General features: G+C 44.5%; 1 protein-coding gene and 1 long non-coding RNA gene across 3 annotated transcripts in view; one reads left to right on the forward strand and one right to left on the reverse strand.

The window, feature by feature from the left end:
- LOC108163254 (carboxypeptidase N subunit 2) overlaps positions 1 to 22,677 on the forward strand; it is a 46,133-nt gene that overhangs the window by 9,556 nt on the left and 13,900 nt on the right. The gene's annotated exons all lie outside the window — the stretch shown is intronic.
- Positions 3,432 to 3,808, reverse strand: LOC108163258. Its single transcript, XR_001775652.2, has 2 exons — positions 3,685 to 3,808; positions 3,432 to 3,617 (listed from the first exon to the last, which is right to left on the reverse strand). It is a non-coding gene; the product is annotated as an uncharacterized LOC108163258 (long non-coding RNA).

Here is a 22,677-nt window from a genome sequence, read left to right on the forward strand (position 1 = left end):
TAATCATTTGCGACCACTGTGTCTCGTCTCCATCTTCGTCTTGTATAAAATGCATAAAATTCACATTTAGATGTTGCTCTGCGGCCTGCGACTGTTGGCTTCCATGTTGCCCCGAAGAGCAGCGACAGGGAGAGGCATTCATCATTCATTCATTGCCTCAGCCGCCGAGCCGCAGAGCCCCAGAGCCGTCTGTGATTTTTCTTCATTGCAAATATGGCCAAGTCGCGAATCAAGTTGCGCGAGAGTCTGCCCGTCTTTTGAGTCAATCAAAGGCCTCAAGTTCATTATGAACTGCCAGAGTGGCAGTGTGGCAGAGTTGCAGAGTGGTTTGGTGAGTAATAAGTGTTGGGTCTGGGTCTCTTCGCTCCACACTCCATAGACCATGTTGTTGTCTGCCTGTCTGCGCGGTTGGTCTTTGGGCCGGGCATAGATCGGGTTAGGCCTCTGCCTTCTGCCACCTTCGTCCATTTTCGGTTGCTACTTTGTTGGCTGGTTGCTGGATGATGTTGCTGCCGCTGCCGCTGCCGCTGCTGATGGGGATGTTGATGAGCTTGATGCATGTTTTGTTAGCTTCTGTTGTTGATTCGGAATGCAGTTTGGCGGTATGCCCCCGGGGCCATATTTGCTGCTGCTGCTGCCGATGCCGATGCCGGTGCTCCTGCATTTTTGATTACTTTTTTCTCCGAGTTTTCAGTGCAAGTTTCGAGTGAGTTTTGGTAGATACGAATCCATAGATGGATTCTGCACTTTAATTTGCTCGCAAAAACACAAAACGCGTACAACTCTCCCAGGGACTCCATTAGAAAAGCCGAAAATTCAGCACTTTGCCAACAATTGGCCAAGGAAAAACTTTCGGGCTAACTTTTTAATGGCTCCAAACAGGGAGAGCGAGCAGGAGAGAGCTTTTAACTGTAATTAGGAAACAGGCGATGCCGCCAGTACATGGCACATGGCCTTATATAAGGCTTGTATATATGTATTTTATGCGGGGCGAAAAATAATTTGGAAAAATTCAACTCGATTTTCGTGAGTTCCGCTTGGCATGCAATTTGGAAATTTTCTCAATTTTCTCCATTTTCCTTTCGGTTTGTTTCCGTTCCGTTTCGAGGAATGACATAAATTTATTTGGGTTTCTCGTGTTCGGCCGTTGATGCCACAAAATGGCGTCTGGGCCGGGCCGGGACGGGCCGGGGGGAAATTGTTGCATGCATTTGCATATTTTCCGCAAAAGAGCGAGTGCGCGACATTTTATTTGGTACCTGTGCCTCCACCCCCCTCCTCCCCCCTGTGTCCACCAAACATGGCCAAAATGGCGTTGGGGAAAATGTCAACCATGTGCAAAAAGTCTAGAGGGGGGGGAGGGGGAAGAGGGCCACCAGTAGCAAGTACCAACCGGTTGAACTACGACTATTGCCATGCCACAGTGGGGCAGGCCATAGGCAAAAAAGGGAAAGCCATTAATGGTTTCAAAAAGGGAATAAAATGCTTCAGAAAAGATCCCCTACGCCCTACGAAGTACTCTGTTAATATTTTTCTAAAAACTATTTCCAAATTCCCATCACACTGTACCCTCTTTGGGGGGGTGGGGTGGGCAATCAGCCAACCAAAGCGACGGCCATGCAATGTCCAATGGTTCGGGCCACCAAGTGCGCTCCTCCTCTGCCCCCCCCCGGGCCGAGCCCTGGACAACCCCTAGTCGGCGTAGAACCCACAATTATGCTGTAGACCAAAGCAAAATAATTACTTTGATCGTCAAATGATATTATTTTGTCGGCCATGCGGCGGTGTCTGTGCCGGTGGGGAGGGGGGGACGCTTAGGCTGGAGGGGGCTGGGCGGGGAGGCGTGGTTTTAGGCCTGCATGCAATTGAGCTGGTTGTAAGTGTTGCATATGCATATGTGTGTGTGTGTGTGTGTGTGTGTGTGTGTGTTTGGGCAATGGCCGACCCGCCACAGTGGTTCGGGATTTTAGGGCAAGTTTGCATACAATTTTTAGGGAATTTTCCAACACATTTCATGGGCTATAATTCTGACAAAGACTTAGAAAATTCATTGCTGAAAGCTGGGCTCTATTTGGGAATTTTTGAATATTTAGAAATCTCTTCCTTCTGGGGCTAAAACAGGGATCACTTTCCGCCCGAATGCCTCCTCCAAATATCATTTCCCCACCACTGTACCTTCCAAATCCCGAACATATTTCTGCATCAGCTTTTTTCAAGCATTATTGATGATGCCATTCGGTGCCACTGTGCCCCATTGGCCCTGCAACGGCCGCCATTAGCCGAGAGTGCAATGTGCATTTGCCCAAATTTGCATTCGGTGGGTCCCTTGCTCCTCTCAGAGCGGATCCGGCAAGCCCCACAAGTTAATTACTTTTTCGTACATTTTCGATGGCGCGTTTCGCACTGAAAATTTCCGCCTTTATTTTTTACCTCCCCGTCTTTATTTATTTCACTGCAAATGAAGCCTCCTCTACCCTCGACGATGGAGCTGGAGCTCCATTTGCAGTTCCAGTCCCAGTCCCAGTCCACATCCACATCCACATCCGCGTCCTGCATTCGCTCCTCCTTTTGGTCGTTGTTAGTTTGAATGCGTTTTCGCATTTATATGCAAATTTTTTGGTTTGCATGCAGAAAATATTGCTTTCGACAAATGGCCGGAGTGCGAAACGCTCTGGAGAGGGGCCGAAGCCAGTTTTTGCTGCATGAGGAGCTCGGTGCAGAGCCACGGAATTGGTCGGCGAAATTGCACTGCGCTGACCAATGGGCGGCATCATCATCATTCTCATCGGCGGCGGCGGCGGCGGCGGCGGCGTCAGGAGTGTGGTGTGGCATCAAATGGGCACAACCGCACAAAAGCGGCTTGGAATTCAACAAGGATATATGGTCTGGCAATGCAGGGGGCCAGCACCCCGAAAAGGAGAAATTATGGCATGGAAATATTACGCCAAAAATGCCAATAAAAGTGTACAGCAAAAGTCATAAATTATGGGAAATTGTGCGAGTATTCCTCGAGATTTCAGGCACTACAGGTATATCCTTTTAGATCTGGCTTACCTGTAGTATCCTTAGTTCCGGTAGATCTGCAAGGCATTCCATTTTACGAGGAGGCCGGGAAAAAGACGATTTTCATACTTGAAAAGAAAGAAATTAATTTTTTTTTTAATTAAAGAAAACTTTGAAGAATCTTTTCCACTTTATTCTTTTGCTTTTTATATATTTACTGGACAAACTTGTGTTTTGGTTCTTAATTTTATAGTAACTTTCATAGAGAATGTTAATATATTGTATATATATTATGGATATCACCTCTGGGGATCGGGTATACCGATAGAACTATCTATAAAGCTGCTATTCAAAGCCTTATTCTCCTGCTGATCGCCTGCAGAGTTTCAGGAGTGCCCCCATTGCCCCTCTGATCCATCAACCTCAACTAATCGGAACTTCCTTTAATGTTAGTTTCATAGAATTTTACTCATAATTAAGGCACAAATTAGGTCTCCATTCCAGCCCCTGCAAAATGCCGAATACCCTCCCCGTTTAGGCCCCTCAAACGGAGTGAAAAGAGACACCATGGCACACCAATTTTCCATGTCTTATTTCATGGCAAGGTTTCGGAACTGTTATGGGAAAGAAATGTGCTTTAGAAATATATATCTCATAGATATGAAGACTTGTAGAACTCACAGTTGAGTATGGATAGAAGCCAAATCGAAAGCCACAGCCTCATGATGGAATGCCAGGGAAAAGGTTTACCAAATAGCAGATTGGAGGAATATCTCTCCTCTATCAGGCGTAGATTCCTACTAATCGAAAATCCAAAGCTTTGTTTTAGAACGAAGCATGAAGAATCCATTTGCCTGGCCAATTTGTTGCGCCACCCCAACAAATCCCAGTTCTGGCCGCCTAAACAGATCTCATTAACAGCTTGCCCTTGGTCTGGGGCCCATGAATATTTATGTGGCTTGGTTGCCAGGAAACGCTAATAGAATTCTCACACATTTACTTTAACCTTTTCGCCGCTGGGGCGCTGGGGGCTGGGGGCGTGGACCCGACCTCCCTATAAAAAGGAAAATGTTGCCAATGAGCCGCAGATTTATGGCGCTTAGAAAAATGTGCAATTAATGCGTGTATAAATTACGGGAAACAATTAAACGGAGACGCCAGACATGGCCATAAACATTGCACATACGCCCCGTGGCCCCGTGGGCGTCGACATTGCGTGCTTAAGGGCCCTGATTTATTTTCGGCGGAACTGTGACTATGAATGGGTGGTATTCATATACTCGTATGAATTGTGAATGTGAATATAATGAAGTTCCGATAAAACATACAACTAATTAGGCGGCACCATCATGATGGGGATATTGGGGGCTGAGCAGACGCCTAGAAGTAGGCAATGGCTGAGAAATTGGGGATAAGAAGAATGGGGGATACTCTTTCTGCTCCCTGAAGGCCCTCTGTACGGACTGCTGCCTGGCTGGAACGGTGACTGTCCGCCCCAGAGAGCTTTCGCCGAGGATACGGCCTGTACATTCCCTCTCCCAAAGTCATGATACACTTACTCCACCCTGTGGGTCGCTGGAAGCGTAATCTACAGAACCCAAATTGAGTTGTCTGTGTGCGGAATGGACAAACAGGGCATGCCCTCCACCCAGCCACCCACTTGTCCCTTCTCGTGCTCTGCTGCAATGCAATTCATAAATTTCAACAATGATAATCGAGCAAACTCCGAGTTTGAAGAGGGCGTTGCAAGATTGCTGACTGCAGGAGAAGTACGGTGGAGGGGGGGACGGGGGGCAGCATCCAGTCAGCAAGTGTAACATATTGCACATGCACATGCACAGACAGGGATCCTTTTGGTCCTTGCGGGACGACGGCACGAGGTGGTCCGATGCCGTCGCCACCCAAACAAACACTCGACGCTTTTGTTCTTGCTGATGGAATTATTTGTTCGCACATTGTCAACTTGCCACTCCCCCATGCCCCCACGCCCCCCCTCGTACCCCTTATCGCCGTGTGTGTGCGCGTGTCTGTGTGCATCTGGCCCCGGCTGGCTGCCACTGCTCATTGCAAAATGCAATTTGCCGCCACCCAGCAACATGGCCCGAAAAAGGGTTCTCCCCCTCCCCCACTTTCGGTCTTATCTTTGCTTTCATTTCATAAACCAGCTTCCTCTAGCGACACCACCTCCCCCTCCGCCCTCCCCCCTCCTCCGACTCCCAGTCACAGTTTGGCAACACTTTTCGACCACAAAACGAACTCGAAACCCGAAACAATGAAGAGACCGACCAGGCGACCGACTCGTTGCTGCAACTGCAATCCATTCGATGTCTGCCTGCCTCCCCACGTGTGTGTGTGTGTGTGTGTGTGTGTGGCAGACTGCAGTTGCTGCCACAATGTATCATCAGTTGAACTTTTGTGCGGCTGTCATAGGCAGAAATTGGTTGCATGCAGAGCTCCAGTCTCCAGTCTTCCAAAAAAAGAGGTCCCCCATGCAACTTGATTTGCAACTTTATTTGCAATGGTTCAGGGCAGAGATGCAGATAGATTTCCAGAGCAGGAGAGGAGGCATAGGCATGTGCTGTATGTAGTATATAAATCATATGAAATTGTTTGTGGCCCCAGACCCAAAGCCAGGGCCAAAACACAATTTGATTGGATTTGATATTTTTGTTCAGGTCTGGGATAAGATCTCAAGGCTTGGTTTGCTCTGGATTTTGGGCACCCAGGAAAGTGGGAGAGCCTTTGACAAGGGGGCCAAAGACCTGCCTGGGAAAGTTACGGGTTAATTGGCGAGGAAATGTTTTTATGGGTGAGGAAAATGCCAAAGAAAAAGTGGACAAAATGCAAGATTTTTTTAAGGTTTTGATTTATGTATCTGTGGGCAGGGAATGCTGTATTTTAAGATATTTTCCAGAGACAAATCCAGTAAAACAGCCACTGGAAGAGCGAATAATTCTCTAGGAACATCTATTACGACGAACATCCAACTTTTTCCATGGTATATTTGTATATTATTGCTGATATTTGTTAGATACCAAAAAGGGGATTCTTCATCTTGTTTTAAAGTAAAGGAAAACCCCATCTACTGCTTCAAATAGAAGAGCTCTCAAGTTTTAACCTTTTGGACTGTGTTTTCTTTTCTTTATAGATTAGATCGTCATTCCCGTGACTTCTTTCGAGCCCTGCCATGCTGGAAGAGCGAAGATTTGTTGCTCCAATCCAAAACTCTCATCTGTCCGACTTTTTCCATAATATATTTTCCTCCAAAAAAAGGGATTCTTCATCTTTTGTTTGCTTCAAAAGAGTGGACTCTCCAGCTCTAACCTCCTGGCCAGTGTTTTCTTAGATCATCATCATATCATCCTTCATATAGCATAGTTCCTATGAAATTCCTAGTAAATTCCCATGACTTATTTCGAGCCATGGCCCTTGAAAGAACAACTCTATGTAGCTTTTTGCCTAGTTTATTTTTATGTTGCGCCGCCTGGCCGCGGGCGGGGCGGGGCTCAAGACTAATTGAAGACTCTCAACACCTCGACCGGGGCTGAGCGGGGAAAACTGTGAGAGAATCTCCCCCCAATTAAGGCCCAATCCCCCGGCACTACGCAGCCTATTTAAATGTTTATTAAATTGTGTTTTCTTCCAGCGTCTTCCCAACTCTCTTTCAGACATTGTTGCGCCCAATTTCAGTTGCTTATAATTTATATATATATAGTATATATATGTGGTATATTTATGTAAAAAGTTAAGGCCAGGCTAACAACGCGGCAACATGCAAATTTGCAATTTAGTTTTAATTTTTTAATCGTTTCGCAAAGGAAAACTCCAACACGTTCCGTTGATTGTTGAACAGATATATATACTCCATATAGTATATATGTATATTCGACTAATTTCTGTATATTTGCCTCAACATTTAATAGTTTTTTCTTCTTCCTCCATCTTTTTTTTTATAATTGCTAAAAGCAGAATATTTAGAGGGAGAGGCGGAGGAAGGGGGAGGTAGGGAGGTAGGGAGTGGGGTTGGGCTGTATACAATCTCATGTCAAGCAGACATTTCAATTCAATTAAATTTGTTCGCCTCTTATCGAATAAAAGTTGCGCCTTGCCTTCCCCACTCGCCGCAAAACTTTTCCGAGGATTGGGCACAGTTTTTGCCATTAATTAACTAAGAGAGGAGGCTGCCTGCCACGCCCCCTAGCTGTGTGGAACCAAAAATCTGTGATTGAAAGCAAACAAAGGCATAAATCGATTAAATTTCCTGTCATTTTACATTTGAAACATGAAACAAAATGCGTTGAAATTGTCCCCCAACGAATGGTGGGCAGGGGGTGGGGTGGGGTGGGGTTCCTGGTGTGAAAACAGGAACAACAACCGGGGTTAACATACGTTTGAAAAGCTTTTCACATTTTTTCGTCGTCCGCCCCCCCCGTTTTTCGAAAGGGGTGCTTCTGTTGTCCTCTGATGGGGGGGAGGGTCCTGGCTGTGGGTCCTGGTCCGCGACGTTTATGCAAATTGTCAGTCGTTTGACTGTGAAAACATTGTGTAGCCATTTGAACCCTGGGGGGGGGGGGTGGGACAAAGATGAGGGCTGGGAGCGCAGGGCTGGGAGCAGGGCAGAAATTAATATAAATCGATGGCAGAGCAGGGGCCATAGAGGAATGACCCTTAAGGAGGAAGGGGCCTCTCAAGAGTCTCCAGTTATCTCCAACACCGAGTGATCTCCCCCCTCCGCCCCTTTCTCCACCACATACGACTGTTCTCTCAATTAAGTTTTACCTTCAAGCTGGCGGTTTCTTCATTCATGGCAGAGCCATTTGAAAAATTGCATTTACAAGTGGAACGCGTTTCCGCCGTGCACTGGACACGCCCCCCCCCCCCCACCGGTGGCACCGACCAATAAATATGCAACTTTTGCATACACTACACAGCCCGTGCAACGTACAAGTTTTGCTTGCAACACTTGCGACAACTTAATTCGTGCCAAACATGCGAGAAGACGGGCCCGGCGAGGTCCAATTTAAATTAATCAAGTTGGGGCAGCACCCACCCCTCCACCCACCCACACATGCCGTGGAGTACGGAGAGTCGGAGGAGGAGGTGGAGGAGGAGTACTCCTGGCATTGCGTGCTCTTGGATCATTTTCCTGTGCGTTCCTAATGAATTTTTAATTGTTTTTCGAGGCGAAAGATGCCGATTCGATCGAAAGACATTGCCAATTGAAACTTCTTGAAGGACGCGAGGTCGTACAAGGGCACACCAGGGGCATCATTAATTCATCTCTCATTAGCAAAAATTGCTTATTGATTTTGTACACAAAAAGGTCGTGAATACCGAGAGGAACCTCCCTTTTGGGAGGTTTAACTCCTCTCGGAAGACGACGGAATGATCGAGGGTCGATCTACATCCTTTTTTAATGGGGCCGTGGGGCCGTATCTCCCGAATTTTACTAGACTGGCCGTACATTCGTGGCCGCATCTAAGATTTACAATATCTTTAAATGAAATTTTGGGTTAACCCACAACAAGTCTTAAAGTCCCGTGTAATCCAAGCTACTATAGTTCTACCTTAGTTCCTTAGTTCCAGTTTCAGTTCATTAACATTCCACAGAAACCCCCAGTTCAGATCAGAGTCCACCGTCCATCGTTCTTTCCTTTCCGTTTGGGGAAAACCACACAAAGCCCACATAAATAAATTGCTGGCAATTACGGCGTTAACAAGTTTTATTGACTGACTAAATGCGCAGAGAGGCCATCCATCCCGCCACCCACTGACGTCCCGAGTCAAGTCCAGAGATTTTTTTTCGGGCAAGGACATTTCATGGGCTTGTACAAACGTTTAACCGACTGTCTGGCCGGTCCTTTGCAGAGGGGTAGAATTTATCTGGTCTGGTCTGGTCTGGTCAAGGTTTTTGTTTTTGTTTTTGGCCGGGTGGATTTTCGGGGGGGGGGGGGACGAACAATGAATAATGTCCGCATTCAGCCAGGCGCAATCGCTTGTTTCCACTTGCCACTCCAGTCCTCAGTCCCCCCCCCCCGCCCACTTAGTCACCCATTCATTCCACTAGATCAATCTTCGTTGCACTTCTGTTTGGACCCACCTCCTCCTCGCAGGACAGGGCTTGGCTTGGCATGTCCATGTCCATGTCTGTCTATCGGTTCGACACTTTGTTGCATTTGAAATTTATTAGCCACGTCGCCGGCTCCCTTCCGCCCACACCCCCCCCTGGGAGTCTGTGCCCCGATACGAATCTCTTTGGCGAAAATTTCACCTTTCTGCGCGTTTGGGAGCCATAAAAAATGGCAAAAATAATCATAATGTGACATTGATTCTGGGCCTTTTCTTAGGGGACTCCCCGACTCCAACGACGGCAGCCAATAAAAAGATAAAGCCAGCAAATCATATCGTCTGGCGCGGGTCCCTGGCGCGGGGCTGCCATGTGTCCCATCGCGGTCTCGGGTGGTTTCCTCTCCAAAAGGGACTCTGAGGCGGGGATGTGGTGTGTGGTGTGGGCTATCCGCTATCCGCTATCCGCCATCAGCATATGCGGTTTAAGTTGCGGTTGACATTTATTTCACGCACCATTGGACAAATAAATGCGTTGCGGCTTGCCATTTCGATTGGAGGGGGCCATCAATACCAAGGGGAGTGGGTAAGGGTAGGGCTGGGTTGGGTTGGGGTGATATACTCGTACCACATATATTATGTACACAAGTATATGCTCAAAGAAAGGGCCATTGAAACAAGAAAGCTTCGAGGGTTTGCAGTGACTTTTTTTTAGAATTTTTCTGAGGAATCGTTGCATTTATGCTTTGTAGAACACAAATGGAATACATTCCTCTATCCCAGCCTTGATTTTAAGGTCTATTGGATTCATTTTTCATTATAAATGAGAGATCAAGCCCGCTGCACGCTCAAAATTTGTTTCTATCATAAAGAGATGCTCGTTTCCTATGATCTGTATCAGTTCCTAATCATTAATTATCCAATTTCGATACAGATTAACTTATTTTAAATGTAGACCCCCCTCTCTGGCACTTTGTCTCCCCCCCAAAAGTTTCTTTTCGATCATATATTGCACGTATCGTATCGCATCAATTAATTTATCCATCACATCTTCAATTAGTCGACCAAGAATCATTGGGCACCCTAGAGACTTCTCCACTCAAAGATCATCTCCGACATTTCGGTGTAGGACCCTTTAACCCTTTTGCAACTTGTGGGCCACGCCCCTTTCGAAGAGAAGAACAAGTCTGTGTCTGTGTCTGGCTCTGGCTCTGGGGTCACTCCATTCCCTAACGATTTGTTCCATCTTTGTCTGTTTTTTTGGTGGATTTTTAATTTTACGCTTCAAAATTTTATAATTTCCACACTTTGTGCTAGGCTTCCTCTTTCCTTGCTCCCCCTTTGGCCCCCCTTTACTCTCCCTCTCTCTTTTTGCATTTTTCTCTACTTTTTTCGACTCTTTTCCCTGCTTGAGGTCCAAACATCAAAAGTTAAGTTTTATTTCTCATCTGCCGTCTTTTGTTTAGACCCTCTAACAGATTCCTGTCACGTACACAACATTTTAATTGCTGCCATTAAAAGGGTATGGCCCCTAAGGCCAAAAGAAAGACGCAACCCAAGAGTAGAGCGCCAGGAATAAAAATGTATATAAAAAAATAAAATATATATAAATATGGTAGGAAATGGTTTTTGGACGAGCGAAGAAATTAATTTAAATTTGATCGGTGATTGAGGGAGAGAGGCTTAAAAAGGAGGGGCATTTGAGGATCTATACGGCTAGAGCTAGTAAATGATTTCGTTTCGCAGGATTACCTCGTAAATTGGGCTCCTCTTTCGGGTGTATTAGGAGTAGTTTAGCAGCTCCATGACATGGCGAAATACTCGAATGATATGGCAAGTTCTATGGGCAGGTATCGCCCACCAGGGGGGGGGGGGGGGGGACGCCCACTCAGACCTTAATTAATAAAAGTCCAACAATTGCAACTCTATTCACACACACACGACAACTAAAGGTTCTAGGAAAAACTTTTAACGCTGTATAAGTGACAATTTTAATTGTGTCCCCCACACACCCTCCCTACCCCCCTTGGCAGCCCACACGGTGTTGACTTTAATTGTGTGAAAAAGCATAAACATTCTAATTTACTGTGCGCTGCGCGGAAAAGGCTGCACAGGACATGTGAGCCGGGAAGTTGCTCCTGCAGCGGTGTGTGTGTGTGCGTGTGTGTGTGTGTGTGTGCGGAATGTGATAGTGTAATTATGATGCGGTTTTGGGTGCTCGTCCTGCTCGTCCTGCCTGCAAAGATTAGTCAGCTTAGCCCTGGGCACACGCCTTCTCCTCGGTCCCCGCAACCCTCGTCGCCTCGTCGCCTCGTCGCCTCGGCACAATGCCATGTGCGGCACGTTGCGAGTCCTTTTCCGGCCAGTCCTTTTTGCATACTTTGACTCGACAATGGCAAATGTATTTCATGCAACACTCCATTGTTTGCCATTGTAATTAAGTTGACAATCCATCATCATACATCATCATCATCATGGGGCAGCGGCCTACAGCGGCCTACAGCGGCCTACAGCGGCCTACAGCGGCCTACAGCGGCCGATGCAGATATTCCTCCTAAATATGCGCCCAATTCCCGTTTGTTGAGGTTTCTCCAATTTCGATTGTTTTCGCTACGAACGGCGCTTGGGTTTTGCGCTTTTGTATTCGATATTTGGGTAATTTGTTTAATGAATGGAGAATGCATATGGAGATGGGAATTGAATTCAAAATTGGTCGCGGTTGGCACGTGATGAGTGATGGGCCAAGGGAAGAGTGTCCGTCCGTAAGGGAAACGGGAAAGCGGAACAGGAATGGAGACATTTTTTTGAAAGTCTCTAATATTATTTTTAATATTTTTAATTGGTTCTCCTTTAAGAAATTATCCCGGTTATTGTTTTATATTTTTAATTATAATAATATTAATACTATTATATTAATATTAATATTATTTTTAATATTTTTAATTTGTTCACCTTTGAGAAAAGGTCCTGGTTATTGTTTTATGTCGCTGTAAGCCATTTCAATCGGCTTTAAAGAGGTTTGAAAGCTGCTACCAAGAGGGAGAGACATATATCCTTTAACAGCTGTCTCCACGCTCCCTCCAAAGCAGTTTTTCCACCATCATTCATTTAGCCATTTGCTTTTCAACAGGGACCACAAATAATAGTTATGAGTTTACAAAAATTGAGACACCAAATAACCCCCAAGAAGAGTGGGGAAAATAAACATATGATATTTTTTTAAGCCAAAATCAGAAACAGGATAAACTTCTAGTTGCACTTATGTATTTTAAAATTATTTTAAAACTATTTGCAAGTTTTTATTTTAAAATTATTTGCAATTTGTTTATTTAAAAAAATATGTGAAATTTTTATTTTGAAATTTTTTGTAATGTTTTTGAAAAAATTCATAAATAGCCTTTAAAAACATGTCCTGGAAACCACAAACATTCTTGCAATATTCAAAATGAATCGTTCTATGCAAAAAAAAAATGTATTTCATATAAATCGATAAATTAGTTAAAAATATATAGCGGTTTGATTTTTGAAAATTATTGAGCGGCACTGTATATTAATGATTTCTTTTATTTTTAAATAATTTTAATAATCGAAAAAATGGTTTTTTAAGTAAATACAAAAAATAATGATAATTCTAGTTACCAAATTTTTTGCTATAAAAATCATAATCTATTCGGTCCCTGCTTTTCAATCAATTTTGCTTTCACGAATCATTTTTTCTCATTAGTTTGCAGTAAATTTAGTTAGTCACTCAACTTGGGAGCTAATCACTCAGAACTTAATGCCGCCCAATCATCCAAAACCGCCACCCCGAAAGGGAAGACCACCACAGGCTGTCTGTCAATGGCAGGCAGGACCTGATATCGCAGCCCCAGCCCCAGCCTCCCCGAAACCCTTGCCCGCAGAACAAATAAGACAAAAGTTGGATGAAAAAAAACGAAGGCCCAAGAAAAAATGTCTGTGTGTGCGAGGGGAAGTGTGACTGTGTTTAAACTCAATTAGCATAAAATGCAATCCATCATGGAAAATGTCAAAAACTGCTGAGCAAAGTTTCCACAAGTCAGGGCTGAAAAAAAGGACACAAAAAAAAAAGTAGAAACCGGGGTGGCAAAGCGGAGAAAAGAAGTGGCAGAAATATCTAATATATTAAACAAATATGATAATAAAGTTGGCCAAACGGGGAGGGGGGGGCAGAGGAGAAAGCATTGCCAAATGCAGGAAACTATAAAAAAAAGGCAGGGATACGGGTCTGATAGCGAAAAGAAAGTTCCAAACTTTGCATAACTTGGACTTGGCCAAAGGATTCGACTTCCACGCAGGTATTTATGAGCCAACCAAAAGCGATAAGCGGTGTTACACCCCAGAAAAAGGCAGACTAGAGGGCTAGAAGGCTAGTCATGTGGATGGATAGTTATGGGTCAAGTGGGGGGGGGGGTCCTTGGTCGTAAATTTCCAGGTGCGCTGCCTGCCTGGCTTTTGTCTGCCCCTGAATTATTGTCACTGGCAACAATGATGTGGCAGCAGCCCCAGCAGAGGCGAAGGAAGTGCATAAACCATAGGCTGAGCGGGAGAGCGACTTTTCCTCTGTCCTCGCTTTCCCCCCTTTTCAAAGTATTATCGGAGTGGGGTAATAAAAAATAGGAAAATATGTTTAGGATTCGAGATGGCTCTCTCATATCTAAATTACGCTCATCCGCAGACATATCCGGCCCCCAAATCCCCATTAAAATCTTCAAACTGGCAACAATTTTTGTAGCATACATTGGGGCGGTGGCGGAGGAAGAGGCGGGCAAGGAGGAGGTGGTGAAGGAGACTCTTCGGCAAGGCCAGACAAAGAGTTTTCTGTGCTACTTGGAAAAGTTTATTCTCCTTCTCCTTCTTGCACCACCCCACAATTAGGGGCGTGGCTGTGGACTGAAATGTTTGCTTGCAACAAGGAAGATCCTTGCGGCCACATAAATCCTGTCGGGGAAATGCAATGCCAAGGCAAAAAGGAATTAAAAATAGCAGCAAGAAGAAGGAAAATGGGCAAAATAGAGGGGAAAACAGAGAGAGAAAAGGCAATAGGAGAGATAGAGAGAAGCAACAACAAAGGAGATACAGGCAGAAATATTCGCCAGCCAGCCAGCGAAAAGGGAAAATTGCATTACGCAGATGTTGCCAATTCTGGGGAGAGGGAGAGGCCGGGGAAAGGGGCAGGCAAAGGGGCAGGGAAAGGGGAAGGAGGAAATGAAGGAGACTTTCCTTTTGTCTGTGTAGGTGGTTCCCCCAAAGAAGTGCTAAAGAAAAAGTCATAAAATGCAAGCCAGAAAAGAAAATTGCAAATGAAATGTCGAGAGTTTTTCCAAGCTTTGCGTGGATCTCTGATGGGAGTGGCAGTGGCATGAGGCAAAAGCAATAAAATGGCGGATATAAAGAAAAGCGGGAGCCAAGAAGGCAGCGCAGGGCAGGGCAGGGCGTGTACATAAGCCCCCCCCCCCCCCCCCATCCCCCCGGAGAATAAAGAGATATCCAAGAAAGAAAGTACACAATGAAAATGGCGGCATGAGGACTGCCAACTTGGCGGAGAAACGAAATTATTTTACGCATTTCGCTCGCAATTAATCTTTCAATTTGCGAGCAACCAGCACCAAAGGATAATAGAAGAAAATTGTGCTGTGGCTCCCAAAGAGCTGCGAAAGGCAATTATCATTTTTCGGAGTAATTAGAAATTAGTCGAAGAACTAGTATGGAAATGGGAGTGTGGGCGTAGGCAGATGATTAAATATCTGGCCGATACATATACCAGATGATAGATACCAATACATATACTACTTTGATGGCTCAGAAAACCAGTCTTGAAAAGGTAGTAAGGAAATAACAAAAACACAAAGGTGTACTTGATCATTGAAGCGCTCTAAGAGTCGCGGAAGGGGATGAATATATTGTTTAAATCAATGGTTTATCGACAACTCGATTCAATTTCAAATTGTTAGTGGGATAAGTAGGAGGATGTCTCCACGATTGAATCCTTATAGCCACAGAAAAAAACCCTGAGCCCCGAATAGTGAAATATTTATGTCATTTGCCTCGAGAGTGGGCCAACATTTCAAAAGTTAATAAGCAATTATTTGATCTAAATATATTTTCTAAATATGTAAAATAATATATTTATTAAATTATTATTATATATATATTCAATATGGGCCGTATTAAAACGACCTTTTATTTTGATAATTATTTATATTTTATATATATTTTCATATATTGATTTATTATTATTTATGTATTTATTATTTACATACATATTATTAATATATTTACATACATTTATATATAAATCAAAGTGAGTTCTACATAATTTTTATATTATAGATTTGTTTATATTTTTTATTTATTTTTATATAATTTTAGATATAATTCATATATTTATATACATTTATTTTCAAATCAAAGCGAGTTCTACTTAAATTAAATATGTTTCTATGAAGAAGCCAAATAATGTATTTAAATATATGTCTTGCCATGGCATTTTTCTCTCAGTGTCGAGCCCAATTCATATACAGTCAAGTACAAATAATTTGAAATTCTTATCTTAAATAACAGTACTCCTTGACCTTCAATTATTAGAGCTATTAAAAAATGGAATAGCACAAATTACTTTATAGAATTCTACTCAAAAAAGATAGTACTAAAATGAAACTTGAAACACGACAGATAGACGGATCCTAGAATTAATTTCCTTGCCTTATGGCCAGTCCCTATAAAACACCTACAACGAAAAGACCCGCCCATTAAACCCTTGCATCTTTCTTTGAAAAATTAAAGAATATTGTAGCTTGAAATTTGCACCTCTGGAGAGGGGAGGGAAGAGGTCCTCTCTCTTCAAAATGAATTCTTGATGAAGAAATTTACATTCCGCCAAAGTTGAACGGTGCCACAAGACGGTTCTATAAATAGCCCTGCAAAGGAATCGCCCCCCGCCTCGCCGCCCCTCCTGGGCTATCCTCCCATCAGCGTTGTCATCATCGTAAACTTTTGTGCCGGACGGGAAAACTACAACGGGCCCAAAATTAAATTGCCCAACAAAATTTGAAAAACATAAATTTTAAATTAGAGCCACAGGAGCCGAAAGGAGAGCCAACGACCCCCCAAGCCCCCCATGGAACACCCCTTTTTGCCGCCCGAAAAATTAAGCAGAGACTAAAACCAAAATATTGTTTTTACCTTGTAAGTAAAATATTTATTCAATATAACAATATTTTCTGATTGAAGGGTGGCCCCGAAAAGGTGACCCAGGAGGAGGAGGCGGAGGATGGGGTGTCGGCGCGCGCAGTGGCCAAAGATTTTGGAGAGCCGGAGCCAGGACCGACCCGATGCGACCCGAGAGACCCCTCCACAAAGGAAATGCCTTTAAATTGTAAAACGAGACGCATAAACAAATGCACACACACACACACACACACACACACACTCTGTCTCTCTCTCGCTCTCTCTCTGTCGCTCCTGCAACAAAAGCTCTTAAGTAAATAAAAGCAATACGACAAACGGTATTTCGGCTCTTAGCAAAACCAACCCGAAAAGGCAAAGGCAGAAGGCAGAGTGGGGGGGGGGGGCAAAGGCAAAGGCAAAAGCAAAACCAAAGACACAAAGCAAAGACAGAGGAGTATATAGAGAGAGAGAGAGGAACGAAATGGAAACGAAACATTGCGCTGCTTTGTGGGCGGAGCCAGCAATGGGAGAGAGAGAGAGAGCGAGAGTGGCAGTCGAAATGACACACACACACACACACACACAGCGCTCTCTGCCGGTTCTTCTTCTTTGGGCGCCGCGACGCCGCTCTCCATCCGATTATATTATTACGTCTCTGTATTTGTGCGACGCAAGACGCGCAGCAGCAATCCCCAAAACGTGCTCCAAACAAATAAAACAAATTAAAATATGACAAAAAAAAAACAACACACACACACACACACTCACAAAAACACACTCAAAATAAAGACAAGGCGATGTTTGAAAACGTCTTTAATTCTACAAAAATTTGATTGGAGAAACATTTGAAGGACCTGAGCGGCAGGACCTGTGTCCACGATTAAGGTTTTCGGGCAGCTGCATTTAATGGAGGCAGCCAAGGAGTGGCAAAAAGTCCCTTTTCTACCAAAAGGGGTTCCAAGGGTTTGGCTCTAGTATCAGGCGCGAAAGCCGACGGCAAACCGTCTTTGGTTTTTGTGGAATATTAAATGTGTTCCTTGGAAGAAGGATTTCAAAATAATAAAAAGACATTTACAAAAAATTCAAAATTAAATGAAACGTAAATAATGTTATAAAAAAAAAAAAAAAACTATAGGCGACAAAAACTACTTTTTAGAAATCTAGAAATGGCAGGAGCTCTGTGTATCTGGCGATTTCATTGTTGTTGTTGTTGTCTTTTTTCCGAGACAATCGGTAGACCTGTCCCCCATCTCCCTCTCTCACACTCTAAGCTCCAACTACCATGCTGCTGGCGCTATATCTCTCTCCCTTTCCCCCCTCTGTGGCCCCCCCAGACGAGACTTGCATAAAATTATCGACTGCAAAAATTATAGCAAAATGCTACAAGTTTTTGTTGGTTAATTTGCATTTGGTTTTGTTTCAGACGTTTTAATTACAAAATGCTACAACAGGTTCCATTTTGATGTTTCTCGAGAGCTGTTTAATTGCCGGCAATACGGGGAGGTAATACCGGTATCGGAACTACATATACATATATCTTTAAAGAACAGTGAAATGGGCGGGGGGAGGGGCAAGGTGTATTCGAACAATGAAATTTCACACTTGGAGGCTGACTTTTTCAACAGAAATTGTACTCTTAAAACATTATTTATATGTATTTTATTTTTTAATGATTCTTGGAGGCCAATCAAGGCCATATCTTAACAGTGGCTCTATAAAAAAAATAGCACTGCTAGGTACAACCGTTTATATTCTTATATATAGAAATTCATATGCTTAAATTTCCATTTGGAGATCATTTAAAGATGTATAAGTTTATCATTGAATTAAAAAAGAATGATCTTGGAACCTAAGACGATCCTAAGATCCTCTTCCTATAATATTTTGCCTCCAAAACTACTGCTCTTCTTACCCAACCACCATCATAACTATCTTTCCTTGATTCCATTATCTTTAGCTGAATTTACCCCATAGAAAATTCGTATATTTGCTGCCCCATTGCTACAAATTGTTGCCCTCTAAAGTACTTGTGTCAAAGTCCATAAATTTCAAAGGCAATTACCTGGCCTCACCTGGCTCCGGGCCTCAACCCCGGGCCGTGCCCAGGACACTGTCTGGACTTCACTGGAACTGCCGTCGGGGAGGAGGACCCTCGAGAGAAAGGCTACCATGTTAGCTGCCATTTTTTTGACGATGTCTGGGGAGGGGACTGCCTCCGAAATTGAGTTGAAAATGTTTTCTTTTTACAACTAAATCAAATGTTTTGATAAATTGCCCAACACACGCAATCATTTCGCTCGGACAAAATGTCCGGCAACGGCCACAATCGATGCTTATCTGGCCATTAAAATGAGGCCAAGAAATAGCCGCCGTTCATTGTTGCATAGCCCTCGAGTATCCCCAACAATTGCGTGCTTTTTAATGCGATTTTTGCATTCTCCAACGTATCTTTTGTTGCTCTTAAGTTTTCCTTTTATTTTCCATAAATATTTACATTTTGTTTGGAGCAGCAACTGTCAACACAATTGAGCAATTAGTTGGGGGGGATCTCTGCTCCGATCTTCCCATGAGTTATCTTGAAAGAGGTGCTTCTTCCCACCAGAAGTACACGACTCGGGAACGGACAATTTTCATTTCTGCGCACGCGCAACATTTCAACAGACGCCAAAGCAAAGCTCCTCTGGAGCACCGCTCCAGACATCCACAATTTATCTGTGATTCTATGGGATTCCATCTGGGGTCTGATGGCGGGTCTGGGGCCTGGTCTCCCCGGTCTCCCCGGTCTCCCCGGTCTCCCCGGTCTCTGGGGCCTGCGTTTTTCCTGTCTCGAATGTTTTAGGGTTGTCATCGTCTGCGCTGTATTTATGATTATTGTTATTACTATTTCATCTTCTGTACAGCCTCGTCGTGAGCTTTGAACCCGCCAGTAACTTCAATTCATAAGAAATTATTGAATTCGTTGCCGTCGAGGGTAAATTGCTGGCCTTAACCCTTAAGGCGTGCTGCAGAGAAATTGTGTGTTCCCACAACGATTTCTCAATCAAATCCGCTGGCAACCTTTACACCCACTCAATTCAATCGGCACTCGCTTTGAATACCGTCCAGAGGTCTGTGAATCAGTGTCTAAAAACTGGTTAATCTCTGTGTAATTTCCACGCCAAATGACTAGCTTCAGAGAACACTCTAATGGCGACTTTCATCTCGTTCTATGGGTTAAGGCCCTCGCATAGGCCTGCTTGTGTTTTTCTCCCGTCTAGCGTCTCCATCGGCGCTTTCTATTTTTATGTGGCGCGTGTGTGGAATCAATGAAACGGAAGATAATTGCACACACAGCAGCAGCAGCATTTCCATTATTATTAACATTAACATGAGCAACAAGGACAGCTGGCGGGTGGGGGAGGGGGAGTACGAAGGGGCAGGTGTGCCAGTGGCAAGAGCAACACGTGTGAAAATCAAATTCCATGGCATCACCTACGCAAATTACAAAATGAACACACGCAGCGAGCCATGGGAGAGGGCTGTGTGGGGGGGTGGCTGTGGGGGGGCTGGGGAGAGCCGAATGCCTGAGCACCAATGGGTTAAGCGCGTTAATCATTTTAAGCATTGACCAAGCCCCCCTCTCCACCCCTCTCCCCTCTTCGTCTTCATTCATCGATGATTATTGCGTTAATTATTATCCTGTTCGGTCTGCATCCGCCCGGACCTCCATGGACCTCCAGGGCTTCCCTTGCAAGAGGCATATTTGTGCGTAAACTTCAAAAGGAATCTCTGCTATTTTCGTATGAGGTGCGAGCCGCAGTTAACCCTGTTCCACGACACTCCACTCCCTTCCCCTCTCCAGGCTGGGTACAAAGGCATGCGAGGCGAAAGGTCCTTGTCCTGCCGTTGCCTTCGGGTGCGTTCGTCCAGCTGCCACATGCCCCTGCCACTGCTCCATCTCCTTCTCCTGGCCTGTCAGCAGCAACTGACCTAATAATCATTTTCAAAGCGAAAAATTGTTGCTGCTGTTTTGCTCTCCAACTTATTTTATTCACACTTCCCCGAGAAGGAAGGCTCCAGCGGGTGTTAAACGCTTTGGGGTAAACATTTTCCCTTTTCTTTCTTTTTTTTGTGGCGGGCTGGAAGGCCTATTGGGCTTTGGAGAGTTCTATACTAGGAGGGGGTTAAGTTTTAAAGGGAAAACCTATGCGTTGCCTATGATTTGGAGACCTTCTAGGGCTACCCTCATTGATTAAACACCTTTCCCACACCCATTCCCATCGGCTTGTCACTAATATGTAGACCAGGCCCCCAGGGCATTTCTCAGGCCTCAATCAGTCAATCCCCGTAAGAAAACCAGAAACGGATACAGGCCGGACTTCATTAGGGAATTTCTCAGCTTTTGAACTCTGCCCGCAAAACGAAATTGAATCATCAATCAAAAATATGAATCGAATGCAATCGAAATGAGATGATATTTCAGCTGCAACTGCCAGAAGACCAGAAGACCACAAAAAAGTGATCCAAGGGGAGACCGTGGCTTGGCCTTCTTCTGTCCGCTTTCGGCCTCTTGGCATTCTCTGGGCCGGCCCAAGTGCCAATTAGGCATTTTGTACATTTTTGTTGGCCAGCTTCTGTCGAAGGCGACAATTACCAGAGCCAAAGTATTGACCACAAAGCATTTGCCTTCGCATTCGACTTGGCATTTGTCGCATTATTTGTTTTGTCTCTCTGTCCCCCCTCCGGGACTCCTCTCTCTCTCTCTCTGTCTCTCTCGGGGACTAATCGAAATTAAATGACGTGTGAATGTTGGCAGCTGTTTCGTGTGGCCGTTTGCCCAGGCTGTGGCTGTGGCTGTGGCTGTGGCTGTGGCTGTTATTATTATTGCATAGCTTTCGATTGCTGTCTGGGCTCCCAGCTACCAGCTCCCTGGTGCCACTGGCTTCAGTTACGATTGTACCAAGCGGGAATAAAGGTCAACTGTTTAGGAATATCATCAATGAATGCCCTCAAAGAGCAAAGGGATTATCTAGCAACTAAAGGCTTAGATTAGGCCTTCAAATCCATCGGAAAAAGGTATCTTTCCAGCAGTAGAGACTTCAACCTTAAAGCTCTTTATTTCTTTCGCCTGAAGCCCCAATTACCCCTTAAAAACCCTCTACAAACCCTCTCTTTGCTCTTCCAACTACTCTTCTTGTATTTACCCCAAAATACTCCCCCTTTTTTTAGGCAGGGTATTCCCATAGCGACTCCCAATCGTTCCAGTCCCTCCACCAGACTCGCTCCCGTTCTGTTCTGTTGACTGTCGTATTTTTGTGGTTTTTATCAATCAGCAGACCTCAGAGCCCAACCAGAAGTAGGCCATAAATTATGACGATTGTCAATGGATGATTACAATTGCGTTTTGGGCGATTGCGATCGCAATGACGATGACGATGACGATGTCGATTACCAAATGCCGTTCAATGCTTGGCAGCTTTCATAAATTATGTATCCCGACTTTCACGCCTCATCTGGGCATCTGGGGAGGCCTCTCTCCCATGTTGAACATTTAATTAATGTTTAAATAAACCCAGAGTTGGTTTTCGCCTCGAGTGGTTTGTGGATCAAAATGGAGCTGTGAGAAAATTACACAAAATATCAGTCGGAGTTTTTTTTTTTGATTAAAATTTGTTTAATTTATTATCCGAGCAAAGGTGGAACTTGTACAATTTCATGGCTGATTTGATGGGGCCTAAAGTCCATGACTATCGAGAGACGATGATGATCTGTTCTCCCTTGCCCCTTGGGAGGCAAAGTGCCTCCTCCTCCTCCTCGAACGACGACGACTTGCAACTGTCATCAAATGGCACTCAACTTGTCATTATTTACAGCTTTGTGGTAATAGTTTTATTCGAGAGATGCAGGCAGCGTTCCCCAGTCGGAGTTGGGGCTAATTTACATATAAATTAAAACTAGAAAAAGTCTACACACACACACAAACTCGTGCAGGAAGCTCTATGGCAAGCAGTTTGTTAACCTCGTCTCGTTCTTGGGGTCTCTCTGGCAGCTCTTGGCTTTCAAGTTGGTCCGCCCCGGCATTCCGTACAGAATTTCATAAATGCCAAGCAATAAGCGACCCAAAACGGCACGGCGAAGGATGTGCAGGATGAGGTATAAATCCCAACGAGAGTAAAAAAAACCTCGAGCCACATATGCGACACTTTGCTGCACATGTCCTGCCACAGGACAAAAGGCATCTCATGCGCAGAAAAACCGCAAAATGCTTAAATGTCTTTGATGGGTTTGTACCCTCCCCCCGCCCTCCCTTCGTTGGGGGTTCAATTTTAGTTTTCGGTCTGGCATTTTGTGCGCTTCAAAGAATGTTCAAATTTCAAATATTTTCTCTTGTACAAATTGTGGAGCCCCCCGTGCCCCGTGCCCCCGTGCCCCTTGCAACCT

The sequence above is a fragment of the Drosophila miranda genome, chromosome 4 (assembly GCF_003369915.1).
Source record: "Drosophila miranda strain MSH22 chromosome 4, D.miranda_PacBio2.1, whole genome shotgun sequence".
NCBI classification, from domain to species: Eukaryota; Metazoa; Arthropoda; class Insecta; order Diptera; family Drosophilidae; genus Drosophila; species Drosophila miranda.